Source organism: Strix uralensis, chromosome 25 (genome assembly GCF_047716275.1).
Source record: "Strix uralensis isolate ZFMK-TIS-50842 chromosome 25, bStrUra1, whole genome shotgun sequence".
Classification (NCBI taxonomy): Eukaryota; Metazoa; Chordata; class Aves; order Strigiformes; family Strigidae; genus Strix; species Strix uralensis.
Window position 1 is genome coordinate 1,911,747 of NC_133996.1, and position 20,326 is coordinate 1,932,072.

The 20,326-nt window shown below is 45.1% G+C and overlaps 1 protein-coding gene across 4 annotated transcripts in view; it reads right to left on the reverse strand.

The window, feature by feature from the left end:
- Window positions 1-20,326, reverse strand: part of HIVEP3 (HIVEP zinc finger 3) — a 278,600-nt gene that overhangs the window by 72,244 nt on the left and 186,030 nt on the right. For all 4 annotated transcript variants that reach the window (XM_074894254.1, XM_074894251.1, XM_074894252.1 and 1 more), the window contains one exon: window positions 4,935-4,999. The gene's annotated coding sequence lies outside the window, so the exon portion shown is untranslated. The remainder of the gene's footprint in view (window positions 1-4,934; window positions 5,000-20,326) is intronic.

Consider the following 20,326-nt stretch of genomic DNA (forward strand, 5'->3'; position numbering starts at 1 on the left):
AATTACTTTAGCATTTGTATTTAAGTAATTAAATGCTGCTGCTGCTTCTATAGAGGATAACAGTAAATATTTTGCACAAAAGTAATTCAGAATAACTGATTGAATGTCTACCATTCATGAGACATTACTTTTAATGGTAATCTAAACATAAATTATACTAAGTCAAACCTCAGGGACTCACGCTCAGTTTAATGCACACATAACCTGGCTCTCTAACAGTAACCAAAGACAGTAACTTGAAACACAACTTTGAAAAATGTATTAAAATGGTTTCAAACTTGAATTCCTTCTAATCTCCTGCAAACATTCATGGTTTTACAATTTTTATAATTATATTTCCCTTCCAAACACACAGTAAAGCTGACTAAATACAAAGCGCTGCCTAATGTAGCACCTACATTCCTGACAAATAAAAGCAAATCTTTTCTGTATAAAATCCGCTCTTAAGCTTGCAATAATCTTCAGTGTCATTTACAACAATAGCAGGTAAAGAGAAAGCACACACACTTTTTTACTGAAATGTTGCCTCTTTAATTTCCTGCCTTTTGTTACCAAACAATGGTGCAAATCCACCTTCTATAGCATGCATGTATTTCATACAGGCGGGATGTTGAAATTGGCTGTCTATAAAGGGGAACCCTTATTACAATGAATTTGAATGGGAGGCTCTATTAAACCTACCACCCTTGTTGGCAAATACAGATATTAATAAGACACGAGGGGAGGAAATTTGACATGAGGGGAGTAAAGTTGACTTAGTGCTTAGGGATATGTTGTAGTTGTGAACTGTCAGTGTTAGGTCAATGGTTGGACTGGATGATCTTCAAGGTCTTTTCCAACCTAGACGATTCTGGGATTCTGTGAAATACTCTGATTCCACTGAACTAAGCCAGGATGACCAAGAGATGGAACAGAAAATGGGTGGGATACTCCTAAGGAAAAGAAGGATGGTGCTTTTTTAAGTGAAGCGAATTGATACATGTAACTTACAATGAGAAGGGAACTGTCTTCTTTACAAAGCTGTTATCTGCCTTAGGGTGCACTGCCTTTCTATGACAGAATTGCATTGGTTTAATTATGGGATATTGCTCAAAGCCCTGATGCTTTGATCCTGCCCCATGCAGGGGGAGGGTGCAGGAATGGGGCTGAAGTGCAAACCTAGAAAAACAGGGAAGTGCAGGGGACTGAGATTTTAGCTGCACAATGGCTCGACTTCATCCTGAGGAGCAACCCTGAAGAGCCACCAGAAGAGGTTGGTTGCATTGAACATCGAAGTCTTCCAAGGTTTACCCACTCCTTATTCATTCCTACAACTCTGTGGACACTCCACATTCAATGAGAAAAGAGAGACGTGGAGCGTAAGGTAACTTAGTTTAATTTAGCAGAGTTTAAAGGTATGGTAACACCCTAGGACACATCATGACCAACTAGACTTTACAAAACTGATTAAAAACTGTCTATTTTTCAGGCAGCCAACAGTCAGGGTTCAAGTCCTCAGACACAACTCCCTATACTATCACCGAGAGAGGCAGATGCCAATGGGGGACTCAACATGGGCAACACATCCCACGTTAAGGTCTCAGTTCAGTGAGACCGATTGTTCTGAGATGTCATCTCTTACTGATTGGATTAGTGGTTTACTTGGCCATCTGTGACACCCACATCTTAGGTAAATGTACAAAAAATCAGTCCTATCCTTAAACTTCACCTTTCTTTTCCCCAAATATAGGTTCTGCTCCCCTCCAGCATGAGCTTCATATCTTCCCAGGACCTGCAGAGTACCTGCACTTGCCCCAGCTTGCTAAGAAAGGTGCCTCATGTTTATGGGCTCATTGCTATGAGGAGTAATTAATTACATTTTGAAACCCCTTTTTAGAGAGTGCTGGCTCCTTGATGCTGACTAACACCGACCGTGGTCTGGGCTAGACTTAGAGCACTGTACTTACAGCACCAGACCCACTTAAGATCAGAGACAATGGCGGAGCTGAATTATCATGTTCATTTTTGCCCAAGATGCTGTTCTTTGTCTCACTCATGACACACAGAGCATATTAACTTGGTTGAAGTGGATTTAAGCAGAGACTTTTTCAGCAAGCGCAAAGCAAACGCTGCCTCCCACAAGCTCAAGCACTCACATTTAAGAACTGCCAGCTCAAGAATGCCTGAAAAACATTTTAATACTGTGTTTTCTCCTATAGGTTCCATCTCCACTCCTAAGTGTATAATAATTAGGGTTGTGAGGAAGCTTCCTGAGATGATTCAGTATCGTCCCAAATGTTCAGACCATCCTCAGCCTTCCCTGATGAACACATGGGCCCCAGCTGATTTTGTTAGGAACTCCACACAAAAGTTAGCATTTAAAGAATTGGTCAACAAACAAGCACACCTGCTGCCTACAGCAGAGCACAAGCATTCTGGGGCAATTCAGGCTACTTTCTACATATTTTTTCCATTACTGCAAATGGTCCCTGGAATGGCAATGGCAAAAGATAATTGTCCTAGCTGGATACAGTTAGTCCAGGTTGATACCGCTCCAAGGAAAATTGAACAGTGAAAAATAAAGTGGCAGAAAAAACGCAGTCGACCCAGCTAAAAATTGTAGGAGAGTTTCTCCTTTATGAGCTTAGAGGCATGGTAGAGGAAGGGAATGAGAGCTTCCAAAAAGCTGGTTGCAGATGCCTACCACTGCTCTGCCCAGCTCAGATACAACCTAGAGGAGCTACGGAGTGTCCCACTGAATTACATCAGATAAGAGATCTTGTTCCTGCTGCTCCCTCTTCGCCTGATGCATCCCTCCAGCTGGCAGAGACGAGGGGGCTGGCTGGCTCCTCTGCACACAGACAGCTTCCTACAGGCTCCTTCTGGAAATGCAACAGGACTAACGAGTGTGAAAACCTACTCTTTTTTAATTCCAGTTTCTGTTCTCTTTACCTCGGTCAAAATCTATCTTCAGACTTCAGCCTTTTATTATTCATTACACTTTCCCAATTCTCCCCTTTTTTCTCAGAAAAGGCTCATCTTTTGTTTTTACTTTCATCTCCTTCTTCTCATGACCCGAGTAGCTTCTTCTTTCCATCATGTATTACCGCCTCCACTATTTCGGCGTATCACTTTCACTTAGCATGTACTCTGCGCTGCTCTCTCTGTAGAACAGCACAACAACAGCAAGGCAGTGCATGGCATTGGCACAACACCAGCAAATCTTTAAGAAAAAAGTCACATGGGTTTTATGGCACATGGATTCCAGCTGCTAACATTGTACGTCTGTGGCCAAATCCAAAGTACAGGCACTAAAACTGGGGATTCCAGCTATTATTTCTATTCAAACATAATTTCTTAGGGTTTTACTTGAAATGCAATGGAGCGAACATGAACAGAAATGCCTGTTTCATTTGCAATGACGGAAACAAAGACTGCCACCCTGATCAAAGAAATCAATGACAAAATTCCTTCTGATTTCAATGGGACCAGAATTTTACTCTAAAGCCGAAGATAAAATGCTTAGAAATGCTGTTTTAGAAAAGTCACAATTGTTAGTATTTTGAATTACCTTGTTACAGCTGAAATGAATTCCTGCAAAGCGGCCCAGGCACACAGTCCCTCTCAATCCTAAACCTCACCTAAATCCTCCTAAAGGGTTTGAGGAAGAGCTAACCAGTATCAAGCCTTAGGTTGGTCCCTCTGTGTCTAGGACTATCACAGCATATATGCAGTCACGCACCCAAACAAGCTGTTTACCATTGGATTTGGGATTGAGACCCCCCATAACTGGGAAGAGAAATGCTGCAGACTGCACCTGACACCTGAGCTCCAGGTGGGAACATCACTGAAAAGGCATTTGAAGGCATCAGACCTTTCTCTACATTGTGGTTGGCCTCCAGAACTCATTCCTTTCAAGCGACATGTGGAAAACTGTAGTGCTTGGCTTTCTGTCACTTGCCTTTTGTTTCCAGGACACTGAAACATCTCATTACAGTGGATCCTTATAACTCTGTTGGTGGCAAAACTCTGCTGTTTGCAATACTCAAGCACATGGAAGGATTTTCTCTGCTGTTTGGTCCTGTCCCAGCCAGATGGAGATCCAGTGTGATTAGTGGGAAGCTGTTACAATTCTGCCTTTTCTATACTATTCCAACTATAACAGGCTTATGTGAGAATGCCTGGTGTGCTCCCACAAAATCTGCCTGTTTATTCCTCATAATAGATTTTAAGCCATTTGGCCAACTTTAACCAAATTTAACCAATGACCAATATATTTGACATATGTTAAATATCTTTAAAAATCTTACAAGTTTTGTGAAAGTGAGTGAACCAAGCAAAGCACAAGTTCCTATTTCTGCTCTGCTGAGGGACAGGTACAGCTCCCTTCTTACTGGCAGACACTAAAATGTCCTGTCCATGGAAAAGCCACGTTCAGCATTTACCCCTTTCTAATCTATGGATGAATCAATCTGGAGAGACACATCTGTGGGAAACCAGATCCCTTTTTCCAGTAGCTCACAATGTTCCCCAGTTCTTACAAAAAAAAAAAAAAAAAAAAAAAAAGGCAAGTTCGCCATTATAAAAGCAGATCATGTGATGGGCAAAGCATTCTGCTACCTGGAGATCATGCAACCGGATCCCAATTTTAGCTTTAAACAAAAGGGCAGATGTCACCTTAGACAGCCAAAGAGATTTATGATGGATCGGGGTTTACAGCTGCGGGCAGCAGTAGATCTCCTGACATTACTCTTGTAACCAGACTCAGTAACATATAATGCTACTGCAGCACTGGGAGGACTCACCAGGCGAAAGTTTTTCAAATATATTGGGAAAAAAAAGCAAAATAAACAAGACAAACAGAAAAGCAAGTCCTGTTCTCAGGTTGAGTCCACTGCAAAGGGCAGTGCACACATCCAGGACAAGTCACTAGGGAAAAAACAGAGATTACTTACAGTGGACTTGGTAGTCTGTAATTTTGGCGGTGTCTCTCTTTTGTTTGCCCACGATTTAATTCAGTCTGTAAAAGAAACAGCACGTTGGAATCGTAATGCGCATATATTAAAATGCCATCTCAGCAGTGAGCACACAGGACTTACATCAGGTGCCCTGATGGAGAAGATTGCTTGGTAACCGAAACAGTACACAAACTCAGCCCCAACAGCTGGAGAAGCCCTTGGTGACTGCATTCACCTCCTGCAGCGTCTTTACCCTGATGATGACGTGCACGCTTGTAGAAAACACATCGCAATGGGCTATTCCTCCTCCTGGACGAGGCTGCAGGGGAAACCACAGCCTGGCTGGTGTCAGCCGTGGGCAGATGCAGCGCAGGTGAGACAAAAGCTCCACACCCTGGCGTGGATTCCAGGTCTGCTCAGGTATTGGGTATTTCAGTCAGCACGCAGGCGCTGCAGCCTTCCTCCAAAGCTTATATTTAGTCCTGAGTTTTGCATTTAGACCACCTTTAGTTTTAAGTAAACCATGCAGTTCCTCCATCCTTCCACAAAGCTCCTAACATGACTGAATTGATCTGCACATGGGTCAGGTTTAGATAAAGGAAAGCAACATTCCAGATGAAGAACAACGCTGAGTATGGACTGTGCTCCGAGTATACTTGCAAAGAAAAAGACATTTTCTTTACAGACAACAAACATTGCAATTCCACGGGTGTCGAGGTCACCATTAGCCGGGGTCCTTATTTCTCCGTGCGGGAACAGAAACGACGCAACACCAATGTGGTGATCAGGTCGTCCATCTTTTTATTATAGTTATTGTTTTAGTTTCTTTTCTATTCCTTTTCTGGTTACATTTATATTCTAATAAGTTCCGTACACGCACTCATCTATCTTCTAATAGGCTACGGGTCATCTACACGCGCTGTTCACGCGCCTCTACAAGCATTTGCATTGGTTAATTGCAATTAGCACGTAAAGCCCAAAACTTGCCAAAACTCCCTTATCTCATACCCTGTTTTGCTCAGACTTGTGTGCTTTTGCTGACCACAGGTGTTTCTCACTTATCTGCTATCTTGTGTGTTTTTGCCAGCCTTATTTTGCTGGCCTTGTCTTCGTCTTTGCATTCTTCTGTCTGCACTAACTTTCTCCCAGCGCGGCCCAGACTCCTACACACGGGAGAATGTATGGTTCCTCCAGTTGATGTTCCCATCACAAATCCTGTGTCCAGTGGCACCTGTGCAGCCCACCCTGCAGCACAGGGGTTTGAACCTGCCACCAGAGCTCAGCTCAGAGAGTAACACAATTGGGACTAAACACCCCTCTCTCTTCCTCTGCTACATGGTCACAGCGTTTCTGAGGCACTGAAGGAAAAAGGGCAGCAGCACATACTGCTTACGAAAGCACCTCCAGAACACAACTCTGACTGCACAGAAACTCTGGTTTTCATAAGCAGTTTAAGGTCTCTCAGGCTTTGTGATTCATTTATGAAAGCTTCAAGGGGCTTCATGTTCAGAGACAGTAACTCCTTCCTCAGCTGCCTGCTGCAGTACAACCTCTGAATTTATGGCTCACGTGCCCAAATATTACAAAAGTTTTGAGCTTCACTTCTGCCACTTTCTTCAATCCCAGCTTGCTGCCACCTTGTCTTTTTCACAGAATCACAGAATCATCACGGTTGGAAAGGACCTCGAAGATCATCTAGTCCAACCGTTAACCCAGCACTGACAGATCCCGACTGTGCTATGTCGACCCGACTCTTAAACCCCTCCAGGGATGGGGACTCCACCACCTCCCTGGGCAGCCCATTCCAGCGCCTAACAACCTGTTCTGTAAAGAAATACTCCCTAATATCTAGTCTAAGATATCTTTTAAGATATCTAAGAGTCTTTTTATGATATTGTGTCCAATTCTGGACTGCACTTTCCTTATCGCTCCAAACTCCTGCTACCACAGACCTGATCATACTGGACAGATCTCCACCTCCCCATCATTTTCCTCCCTCTGAAAACACAGTGCTGCAAGCCCTGGTGCTACCTCCTTATGCCGATACCAGCTGTGTAAAGATGAGGTTGCAGTGGAAAGCCACTTCACCAGCTCACTTCTCCAGGCAGCAGAACCCCTAGGCATGTGCCAGGACATCCTGATGGACATGTGCACCTCTGTACAGACACCAATTCTGTCCAGGCAAACAGGGACACACAAACATCTAAAGAAGAATGAGTTTGGAAACTAAACACTTTGGCAAGCAGCCTCCTCTCACCTGAGGAGCGTGCCCAACCACAGCCATGAGAAAAAAGCCATTTTTTCACCACTTAGGTTTTCATTCCATTTTTGCCATCCAGACTCGCAGAAGCTGGAAGTTCAGCAATAACAAAGCAGCGGATGGATGGCACTGCAGTGCCTGAACGCAGCCCTGTCTCATCCCAGATCCCAAGCTCAAAGTGGAAACAAGTTTGGTGAAGTGTCATAGACTCCATTTGAACCTTGCAGCCACCACAAACCCTGCCACAAGGAGCACTCATTTGGCTGGGAAGAGGGCTGAAATTCCACCTCCCTTGGGGCCATGCCTCCTAAAATCCAGCCAAGTCTCAGACAACAACTCAAACCACTTAAATCCTGTCGGCAACTGAAATCAGCTGGTGCCTCCATGCTGTGTTATGAACACAGCATCTGTAGAAGAGGTGCCCCCTGCACCACCATGAAGCACGTGGTGATGAAATGCAAGACTTTACTCTCTTGCCTCTTAGGAAGCTGGTTCCCATGTCCCACGTTACTGCCCCAGCCCCATCACCAGTGAGGCATATCTGGTCCTTCTAGATAGGGCTGGCCCTCCCTGCAGCTAGGAGCTCAGCAGTCACAAGCCAAAGAGAGGAGAAGCAAATGGAACCTTCACCCTGCAGCTCTGTGTGACAGTGGAGGGAGGAGCATTCCTTGGGTCCTGCTCCCACTTTCAGTGCTGCGCTTGGAGTTGGGCTCTGTGGGTGAAGAGCCACGAGCTGGACAGACTCATTGCTGAACTTCGTGTGCCAAGAGACCACAGGTATTTCTTGCTCACGCCCAGGGTCAATGAAGGGTTTGGACCCAGCAATCAGCTATTTCCACAAGCCACAATTTATCCATCTGTGAGTCCCAATGATGCGCTAGCTTACACACTAAGAGAGGAAAGAGGGAATGCGCTCACAGGCGGAGGTGAGATGGTTGAGCAAAACAGGGCAGATGCACATGGGCACCACTGCAGGAAGAGACATACAGCAGCAGTTAATGCTGATGGGCTCTGAAAAAACTCCTAATGTCCCCTTGCCCATCTCTAGTCCATACAGCAGCATCACGTCCACAGTGCATGCTCTGGATAGTCCTCAGGTGACCCCCTGAGTAAGAAATTCCCCAAACCACTGCCAACAATGGCATCATACCAATTAAAAGAGCACTTTCTAGACTGAAGGGGGTAAGAAGCTGTGGGCTCTTCAACCCTCCTCCCCTCTTCCCCAAAGGGCCATGAACAAGCAGCGCTCCTCTTTCCTGCTGCTGCTGGAGAAAGGACGACTCTGCTCTAATGGGAGCTGAAGTTCTTCTGAGCGGGCACGTGGGGCCAATGTGCACAGGGGCAAGGGGACGTCCATGAGGCCCAGCTCCCCCCCTGCTCTGGGGCAAATGCTGCTTTCCTAAGTGGGTATAGCTAATTGGGAAAGTAGTGACAGAAAGAAAAAGCACATCCTCCAATGCTCAGAGCAACACTTGGGATTGGCAAAAGATCACTCCCTCTGTGCTCCTCCGGCTTGATGATAAAATGAGTGTATCCATACAAAGTGTGAATATTGCTCAGGCAGTTCATCTCCATCCACAGCCCCCTCCCCTGCTTCCAGCCAGTGTCCCACGTCATACTCACCCCCCTGCGTGTCCCTAGTCTGCTGGCAGAGAGGGGCAAGGAGGCAGTGGGAAAGGCAAAGCAGGGAGGGGAAGAGACGAGAGCCATGGTAGGGGGGAAAGACTGAGGCATGAAAGGGCTGCCCAGTGTTCTCACTGAGGATGGAGTGTACGATTACAAAGGTATGGGAATGGCTGTCCCAGGGAATCACCCGCCACAGGCGAGCAGGAAGGGCAGCGCAGCAGGAGGCTGGATGTGCTCCCCGGGGGAAGCCACTTGCTTGACCCACCTGAACTTCGCTGCTGCCCGACCCTCTCAGTGCACTCCAACCCTGCCCTGCTGAAATACACCTGCCAGTTCTCCCTTCCACCCAGGGGCAGATGCACAGAGCAAACTTTTTTTCTTTCTCAGTGGCAGCTGATTGTTAGAAAATAAATAATTTTTTTAAAAAGGATTTTTTTTTTCTTTATTCTGGGAAGCAGCAGCTTTTTGTTTTAAAGCTACAAACTCGGGCATCTACCAACATGATTCATTCATTTGATTCTTAAACCAACTTCACACATGCAACATCTGCTGAGTTGCTGTGGACTTGCCGAGGGCAGAAGACAATCCAGTGCTAAACCCAAGTGACTTGGGTTCAATTCCCACTTCGGTTACACATTTCCTGTGTGAAACCGGGCAAGTCATATCATCTACAGTCCGCGTTAGTCCCCATTTCTAAAACGGGGATACTTCCTTATTTCACAGATGTGTTGTGAGTCATCCATTAATGTCTGTGAGGCCCTTGGATACTACGGGAAAGGGAGAGACCCACAGACATAAACAGGGATCCATATAACTAGAAACAGACGGAAAGACATCCAGGAGACTTTCTCTGCTCATTAAAAAAGTCCAGGATTGAATGCTGTACTTATTAACTTTTACTTATACCCCACACGGTTTCAGCAACTTCCCTTCTTACCTTTCCAGGCAGGACAGGGCACCGGTGCCTGCACCACGGGACAAGCAGACAAAGCAACTCTGCCTTTTGCCAGCAAGGCACGTGCAAAGGGTTAATCTATTTTCATAACTTAGAACAGTTTTTCCAGAAAAGCATTTGAGTCGGAACAGAGTAATTATTGCAAAATCTGCATATTTTAGAGCTAAATATTCCCAGAAATATCACCAGCAAAACTAGAAGGGGAAAAAAAAAGCAACAAGCCCCGTGCAGCCCGGCGAGTATCACCACCAGAAAGCCAGGGATGGAGCAAGGCTCTCTGCACCACAAACCCAGATATGGCTAACTCCCTTCCTCCTGTGCACACTCACAAAACGCAGAAGACACGGCAGTTTCATCCTCCCTTAGAGGCCAATATTCAGCTCTGCCCCATCCAGTGCAAACCTTTAGCACAGCTTTAAGGCAGACCCAGCTCTTGTACACAGCCTTGCGTGTGCTGCCTAGACCAGCTCACGGCTCCTCCATCTCCATCATTAAGTGCAACTGGGATTTGAAGTCAGGCTCCTGCAGACAGGAAGGGCATGTCTATACACCACTCCTATATTCCAGAGGCTTTGCTGGAGTTATTTTACACTTGTAAGAGAACTAATCCTGTTTTCTTTCAAACAAACCTCAAGAAATCCAAGTTTTCTCAAAATGTTTAAGATGACCCTCTAGAACCATTCAACATTTGTGAACATGAAGAGGGATTATGTGCATCACCATCACATCTCCAGAGGATTGTAAAAATCTCTGCTGCTTTCACTTCTCACACTCATTGGTGCGAGAAAGTCATTAGTAAACTAATATTTTGAAACTACTGCTGCATAATGATTCTTTCAAAATTCATCTGAATTGAACACTCTAGACATGCCAAACCAAGAGTGGGAAGCCAGCTATTGGCGAGATGGTGATTCTTTCCAAGGTAATGTGTCTTGCATACAGCTAAAGCAGTAATTGCCTCTCTCCGATAATATGTTCCCCCTGCTGAGACTTATGGTTAAACTCATGTATTGAGAAACCTTCCAAAACGTTTCTACATAGTTTAAAACCACAGAAGTGAAAAAAAAGAAAGGGACAACTACGGTTCAGATGGAGTTTATGATTTCTGCTCAATCGCATAATTGCAGGGTGAATCAGTGGGGAATGAGGTTTTAGTCAATACCACAGTCCCTGGTCTCATGGCCAGCAAGCTTTGTAGAGATCAGCTGAAAATGGTTTCCCTTGACCCTACCCTGACTTATCAATGAGTCTCGCCTCAGAGACTGCCTTGCCTTTCTTCCATGGATGCACACAGCCATGTCTGGACAGTCTTGCTGAGCACAAGAGTCACTGCACACTGGCTGCTCACATCTCCATTTGCCTTGTGCAAAAGCCAACTGGCCGATGGACAGTGGAGGTATAATGCAAAACCCAGGCAGATATAGGGACTGTCCCAGATTATTTTGCTGTGTGAGAAGCAGAATCTTGCTTCAAGATGAAGCTCGCCCTTCTGCAGAGAGCACACACAAAGCCTAGACATTGAGATGGAGTGAGGTCCTTCCATCTCACTGGCCCTCAGGGTCAGAAAATGGATCCTGGCTGGTATAAGAGTAGCCTCAGTTGCTCCAAAGTTGGAGGGTGGAGGTTTGTATCTGCAGCTAGTCACTACCCTGCTTCTCCTGCCCTGAGGAACTGGCTCCTCTCACTGTCTGGTGAACTCGAGGGTTGGGATGGAGCAGAAGGAAGTGCACTACGGGAAGTTGAACAAAGACAGATGAACCACAATGGAGGTCAGGCTGGCAAAATGCAAAAAACAGATAACAGGCAAACTTTCAGACATCATACTCAATGCTGTCTCATAGCACGGGGCTCCAGTTTGAAAAGACCTGCAAGCAGCCGCTGGGACAAGGGGTCTCAGACAGACCAGTTGTACCCTTGCAGCCAGGTTGGTCTGCAGACCTGCAGCAAGTCAGAAAGGTCATGAAGCTGCCATTTTGCATGCGTAGGAGTCTGGGCTCACTGCACACATCTTATCAGGCCTATGCAAATACCTATCAGACCCAGAACCCCGCCACGCTGCGGGAAGAGTGCATCATCTGTATTTGAGAACTAAAATTAATATCACAGTAACACAGCAGTGATTTTAGCACTCAATGCGAAAAACGGACCCCAAGTCATCTACCAAAATGGAAACAAGTTTGTGCCAGCACTTTTCTTATTTCATTTTACCCTGCCATAATACACAGCAAGTCCCAGGTCCTGGCTCCTACTCACACACCTGGACTGTGCTGTCCATAAGGGACCAGTTTGGAACCTCTTCTCCCACTGACTTCAGGAGAACAATTAATGGAGTAAGGGGTTAACCAGCAGGCAAGCCTGCAGCTATGTAAATTAGATGGTCAGTTAATCACTATGCAAAACAGTACTTGAATGACAGAAAAGAGGCAGCAGCAGCAAGGAAGTCATGACTGAGTGTAATGAGATTAATTCCCATTCCTTGCAGAGTATTCTCTAGTGTTTTATACACACAGATTTTACCACCCATGATTTAGACCCCACACTAGACTACGTAACTCCTATATGGTTTTGCTTCATAAGGACACAGAGAAAGCTCTGTAAAAAGGTTGCACCTGTGCTCTTTTCAGATTGGAGCTAGTAATAACTCGTTTAGCCTTCCACAGCTCTCCACAGCAGGGGGAACGCCAGGCACAAGCCTGCACGTTCCCTGCTTCTTGCATGATGCTCACCAGCTGAATTAATATAATTTCCTTTCCAGTTTATTTTGCATTTCATGGTCTTCCTGAGAGTAGTATTCCCCTCAGGCTTCACTAAATAAAAAAGATTGAAAAAAACCCAAACCCAAAACAAAAAAAAAAAAAAGTGTCATGGGCTTGTTAGCTGTATTGTTTAACTTAGCCTCTGGTTTTCTGATGGTTACTGCAGGAGCTGAAGCTATTCCACAACAGGGAAAATGAGGAATTTTGGTGTATTTCATAAATATAAGAGCGGGCTACTTGTGGCTGATTGCAGAAGTGACCAGAAACGAAGGACTGACAGAGTGTTCAGGCAGTGAGGCGCTGCCGTGACCAAGTGAGAGTATGGGCTACCCCATGGAGAACTCATCCTTCTGCCATGGTCCAGAGGAGTTCGCCCGAAGGATGTACTTGCAAGACACAGATGGGTCAGTGATGTTGCCTGCAGGGCACAGCAGGTTTGTAGGACTGAACAAAACCAAAGGAGGAATTTGAAGACAATGAAAACAATAAAAAGAAACTTTTAACATGCAAATTTAATCTCTGCTCCTTGATAATTTTACTCTTCGAGCTATTACACAAACTGCGCTTTGTCTCATTAACAATAAAGCAGAAGCAATTAAGCAAAATGCAATAAAACTTAAGCAAAATAAAATTATACAATAATGTTGAAGTCTGTTTTAACCTCACTAAAATGACAAAGTGATATTTCAAGCTGACATCACAAAAAGCTTCCAGTTGGCTTTGAATACAGAAGTGAGGAAAAGAAACGCTACAGAAAATATCTCGATACAAACAACATCGCCCACTGGGAGTAGAGGGCACCGGTGGCTGCAAGCTGCATTATCATTTATCCCTGTGCAGAATTACAGTCCAAGCCCACAATAAGGCTCCCTCTCTTTATACAGGCATAGCAAAACAGGGCAATGAAGCATCCGCTCCTGAATGCATTGCCCGTTTGTGTATATCTACATACACATCAGACTATGCAACAACACCCAATGCTCAATCAGAGAGGGGGGATGAGTCTCTTTAACCAAGTAATGAGCGATAGGACAAGAGGTAATGGCCTCAAGTTGCGCCAGGGAAGGTTTAGACTGGATATTAGGAAGTATTTCTTTACAGAACGGGTAGTCGGGCGTTGGAATGGGCTGCCCAGGGAGGTGGTGGAGTCCCCATCCCTGGAGGGGTTCAAGAGGTGGGTCGACATAGTGCTGAGGGATCTGGTGTAGTTGGGATCTGTCAGTGCTGGGTTAACAGTTGGACTAGATGATCTTCAAGGTCCTTTCCAACCGTGATGATTCTGTGATTCTGTGAATTCATTGTTTTAACTGACAAAACAGAAACAACTGCTAAGGTTTCACCAGTCTTGGTTTGCCATCTTTTTGATGTCAGCACCTGCATACATCCAAACCAACACCCTTTTCTCCAGTGACTTAATTTTTTTTCCTGATGAATTCATTCATGCAAGATTACATAGGAGTTTCAGTTTTCTGCTCTTCAGATACACATCAGATATGAAAAAACAGGTATTCTTTAAGCAACATATTCATGAGATGCCAGAATTGGGCTGCAAACAGGGCATGGTAAATGCACTGGCCCCCAGCCTGCCAGGTGAGCAGCTCAGAGGTGGCAAACAGAAACCCTGATCTAACACCTGAAGACAACGCAACGGTCTGCCTCGTGATCCAGCCACCTCCACCCACCCTCACCCTCACCCCACACACATTTCCAAGGCCCTGTGGCATCCTCGTGCTGGTTTCTGTAATTCACTGCTGTTAGCAGATGAAGATGCTCTGACAGCTGCTACTGGCTGACACATGAGAAACAAAGCAGAAACCAGTGGAGCTGGGAGCGGGAGCAGCTCCTGCCTGAGCCAAGGCTCCGCTGTTGGCAGGTGCAGCATCTTGCGTCCTGTCTGGATGGCACAGAGGGGGACCTCTGCCACAATTCACCAATGGGTGGCAGGTTCATTTCTGTAATATATTACTGACAGGCCACCTCTGGTGTTCATATTTTGTTTTGGTTAGCCTACACACAGTTACTTTTTTTTTTTTTTCCCCTGTTAATGTTTTCTGGTTTATACTTTAAAAAAAAATAAAAAACATTAAATATCTATGGGGTTTTGTCATCTCCCTCTCTGAGAAAACAAAGTAAATCTACAGAGTTTTAGCAAACTCTTGGGATGTGCCAAGGGCTTCATCCTTCCAGAGTTTAAATGCCAGTCGCTGGTAAAGGTGAGAGGCGTTTGAAAGGAAGCCAGGAAAATCTGGAGTATCACATTCAACATGTACAATACTGAAATAAGCCAAAAGAACGCAGGCCACAACCTCCAGAGCTCCTCGCAGAGGCGACTGACTGGCCTGCTCACCACAGCTTTCCCCCGCAGCTTCAGCAAAACTAACACAGGCTCAGCAGAAAGTTTCCACAGAAAACATGAAAAGCTTTGCCCTCTCAGCTTGCTATTTTTTTTCTTGCCCCTCAAGTAAAGAGGAGAGGGATCAAGGCTGATAAAGTACCCCTGCCATGAAGCTTGCCATTGCTCTGGCTTTAGAAAACACGGTGCTGACACAGGAGCAAAGCTGAGGAGTGCGTTGCTGAATCAAGCCCGCAGCCCTGCCTTGCTAAGCCACTGTCCCAGGGAGCTGCGAGCGCAGAAGGGAGGAGGAAGGAAGAAAGCACAGATCATACATGAAGGGAGCAGAAAGAAGCCACTTTTGCCCAGTAAACTGCAATATCAAGGCATGTGGGAATGAACCTATCTGTCCTTAATTCTAGCCTCCTCCCCTCAGAAAAACCCAAACACCAAAACCACCATAAAATAGAGTAAATGCACAACCACACTGCACACCCGCACAACATCCCTGGTGATGGGAAGCAGAGAGCAGAGGACAACCTTCCCTGCCTGCCCAGCTTCAGCAAAGGTTGTGTGCTGCTGCCTCCAGCAAAAGTCCTAATCACAGAATCACAGAATCATCACGGTTGGAAGGGACCTTGAAGATCATCTAGTCCAACCGTTAACCCAGCACTGACAGATCCCAACTACACCATATCACTAAGTGCTATGTCAACCCGACTCTTGAACACCTCCAGGGATGGGGACTCCACCACCTCCCTGGGCAGCCCATTCCAACACCTGACTACCCGTTCTGCAAAGAAATACTTCCTAATATCTAGTGTAAACCTTCCCTGGCGCAACTTGAGGCCATTCCCTCTTGTCTTATCACTTATTACTTGATTAAAGAGGCTCATCCCCCCTCTCTGCACCCTCCTTTCAGGGAGTTGGAGAGGGCCATGAGGTCTCCCCTCAGCCTCCTCTTCTCCAGACTAAACCCCCCCAGTTCCCTCAGCCGCTCCCCATCAGACCTGTGCTCCAGACCCTGCACCAGCTCCGTTGTCCTTCTCTGGACACGCTCGAGTCATTCAATGGCCTTTTTGGAGTGAGGGGCCCAAAACTGAACCCACTCATCGAGGGGCGGCCTCACCAGTGCCAAGTATGGGGCAAGATCCCTTCCCTGTCCCTGCTGGCCACGCTAGTGCTGATACAAGCCAGGATGCCATTGGCCTTCTTGGCCACCTGGGCACACTGCTGGCTCATGTTTAGACAGCTGTCAATCAACACCCCCAGGTCCCTCTCTGACTGGCAAATCAGGTGAGCAGAAGAGCCAGCAGAGCTGAAGGATCTGAGTTTTGCATTGCAGGGTCTTGCTGTCGCTTTCGTAACTCCAGAGTTAAGAGCTCCGTCAGAGCAGACCCATTTCTCACGCCATCCAGAAGTCATTCTACTTCCATGCTACCCAGGGTGAGTTACTTGGTCTGCGTAACTGCAGTTTGCCCACAGGCTCAGAGCCAGAAAAAAAGCAGCTTTCTTCTCCACGCAGCAAAAAACAAGCTTATATTTTTTGCCTCACTTCCCCAGATCATGGCACGCCAGGTGGGTAATCCCTGCTGCTGCGAAGAAAAGTTTGCATCACTTCAGGTCATGACCTCACCAGATCTCACTGGCTACATCAGGACCTGGAAGATGTTGGTATTTTGCTAGAAGGTCTGCAGGGAAATCCAGGGCGAGACTCAGCGGACGGCTGCCCTACCCACAAGGAGCAGCTACATCAGTGCCCCCAGGCTGGGAGGTTGATGCAAGTTTGTGACTGAAATCTGAGGACCGATCATTAAAGAGCCTATAAGCCTTTCTGGGTGACCACAGCCTGAAATTCCCACAGTCTGTTGGACAGGAGGGTTTTTTTTTTCTTGCTGCCCTGTGATACTGTGCAAGGTTCTCGCCCAGCTGCCGTCTCCCCATGCACAGTATTGCAGCATCGGAAGCGATGCAGAGTTAACCAAGCTCCTAAGTGCTCCAGTATCCAGTAAGGATAGAAGATACTAGAGAAATACAAATACATTATTAATTCTCTGAATTAGCATGATGCAAAAGCAGGACGTTGATGGCAGAATTACTGCATCTGTCCACAGCCCCTGACAAGAAAAAAAGATAATCGGTAGAGAGCTCTTCTAGTGTGTTACTTTCTGGACACAGCTGTACTATGCTAGTCTGTATCTTATTTAACCAAACACAAAGAAGAGTTGCTGAAGGATTTCTGTTTAAGTGACAGTGAAAAAAAAAACCAACCCTGGAATCTCAGTGGAAATAATTCAACAAGAAAACTTCCCCCGCCGATGCAGGACCAAAGACAATGGGGTTTTTCCTATCCTCAATGAAAAGAAAGTCAGAAAGAGAAGAAAATGGTCCTTTTATTCCCTACAGGCAAAAACAGAGCTTCTGATCCTATCACCAGGCTGTCAACCTCCTATTTACAGAAAGAGTCTTGACTCATTAGGAGCATACATTGAAATTCATTTATATTTTGTCACATAACAGAAATGGTGAAAAAAAAATATCAATTCATAGTACACACACTGAGCAAGTGCCTGCCTGTCCCCAATGCCACCCTCATCTTGAAAACTTCCTTGATAAAGACTTTGCTGTGTTTTCATTGTGTGGCAGGAGAATTGGTAGACGAGTCAGTTTAATTAACACAACTTTTCTCAAGATGAATATTTTCTCAGACAACACAGAGCCGCTGAAATGCCATGCACTGGTAGCTGATAGGTCGATGGAAGCAGATCTACCAGCAAACTCGGAACCAGCTGTGATAGACGGTGCAGGTCGTTCAATTCCTCCTCCCCAACAACGCGCCTCAAACCTCACTTCAAAAGCAGAATATACATACTGCAGATGTCTGTGCACACACATGTATATGTACATTAGTGATTCCAAATTACAAGCTGCACAGCTCTTTGCAAACAGCTATGAAGGGTGTGAAGACACGTCACCATTGGAAGACCCTGGTGTTCCTCACACCAACCGCATGGAGGTTCAGAGGGAAACGTCACATTTAAGAGCTCTCATGCTGCCAGTAAAGGCCAAGCCAAGTCGCAAAAAGCACAAATAATTTTAAATCAAGATATACATTTGTTTAACAGGAAAGAAAGAAAAAACATGACTGAGTTTGGAGGGAATGTCGTTAGCTTTGTAGGAAGAAAAGAATCAAGTCTGGACAGTGTTTGCTTCCTTGTCATCACAAGCTCTACAAAAGTCCCTTGTATGCACATATAAAAATACACCTTATGCCAGTGAAACGAAGCAGCATTTAATGAGAAACAGAATGTGTTTTGGTTAATTTCCAGGTGATTGGCCTCTTATTAACAGATACTTCTTGTAGATGAATGCAAATATTTATGTAGGGTCCCCATCATCCGTGTGTCCACCTATTCCTGTTTTTCCCCTCATAAACCTGTTCCTCAGGAATCCACAGCACCAGCACTCACTGGGGGCAAGAGAAAACCCAGAGCAGCATTTTCCACGTCTTCACCAGCCCAGACAGGATCTCCTCCACACCGGAGAGGGTCCAGTCTTTTAGATCTGATTGGATTAAACTATCAATGCAAAATTCCCCATCCCCAACTCCTACAGAGGGATGCAGCTAGACCAAATAGTCACTCTAGCATCTGCTGCTTCCAGTGGACTGTTGTGGCTCTACTGGAAAGCTGAGGTAGCTTTGGATGGGGAAGTTACTCTCCACTTTGGTGAGACAAATTTACTGAGCATATAGCAATGCAGCAGGACAAAGAACAATTCTTTACCAAAATGAAGACCTGGTGACTTCTGCCTATGCCTAGGATATAACATGCATTCCTAGTTTTAAAAGTCAATTTAAAAACCAAGAAGCCTGGTGCTACCTTGCCCTTTCCTTGCTCTGAGTCTCCAGGCTGCTCCAGACAATGCCACTTCCTTACATTTTCCTTCCCTTTATCTCTGCAAAGGGTTGAGAATTACAAACAGAAACACACCTCAGGCTGCAGACCTGGAGTAAAAAGCTGTATGAGTCCACCACAACATCTACTCTGACAGCTGTAGGTCATGCATGGACTTGGAGTGAAGGACAAGCAGAAGGATTCATCCCAGAACAATCTGCTCTGTGACACTTCCAGCCTCATCCCACTCCCAACCAACTGTGCAAAACCACCCGAACCTCACAGCACGGGGATGGCCTTGGTGATGTTCACTTGGGGCCACCTGAAACCCCAAAGGAAGAGCTAATGTATGAGATTTCTCTTTGCTGCATCCACCCGTTTACTTTTTAAGGCAGTTACTTAGACAACCTGGTATTCACAAGGAACAACTCAATTTCTGTGACTTTTATTAGTATTTAATTGGCCACTGAAATCTGTCCAGTGAATGTACCTGCAGACGGAGCTGGTGAATTGAGTCACCATTTCTGTCAAAAGCAGATGGGAAGTTACAGAACTTACCCCAAATCAAAGGGAAACGGATCTTATGCATGGTCTAACCTTCTGGCAATATTTCAGCAGAAACTGTATATGCTGCTATCATATCCACAGACGGAATAAGTTATCCTAACATATCAAAGCCATAAGCAAAATGACATCTTAATGTAGATCAGGAGAACAAGACCAGTGACACAAAGCTCCAGTTTCTAATCCTAATGGACTTACAGAATTTGCTTCTAATAGCTAATGAATTAAGAATCAGCCAATTATGTCTACATTTATTATTATGCTTCTAATGAAATAAAGTGTGAGCTTCTGTTTAATTAGAAATGAGCTCACAGTGGTGACCAGAGACACCTTTCAGCACTTCCCAACTGAGCTCATCAGGGCTTTGAGTTGGAATGGCATTAAGTAAATGATACGGAGGTCAAATATTACAGATTTCAAGGCAAATAAATATTTTTCAAAGCCTGGTCCACATCCTTAGCAAAGAAGGTGGATATATTTGTGTGCATAGGCACCCAGGAAATCTGAGAACATATTCCTTCTGCTTAGCACAGGGCTCAACAGAAACTAGTTAAGCTTCAAAACATTTATTTGGTGATATTTTTAAAATAATTTAAATATCTTTGGGAAGAAAAAATGAACAACCTCATTTTTTTTTTCTTTAAAAGCAGGTTACCTTTTTCTAAGAAATTAAAATAACAGATCTTAAACCTGCACAGAACCCAGATCCAGAAATTACTCATGTGCATCAGCTACTGATGCAAAAAGCCTCCTGTTTTGCAAAGCTTCAGGAGGAAGAATGTTCCAAAAAACCTCACAGAAGATGAAATCTCTAACTGATTAAACAGCAAAGAGATCACAAAAAACCCTCATTATTTTAATGCAAGCAAGAAATTCTTTGGTTAAAGATCACAACTAGCTACACATCTGAACTTTAGATTAAGTGGCTACTTTAAAAAAAAAAAACAATCTTAAACCCATCAAGTCGACATCTGTTGGCAAAATGGGTCTTCAGCCAGCA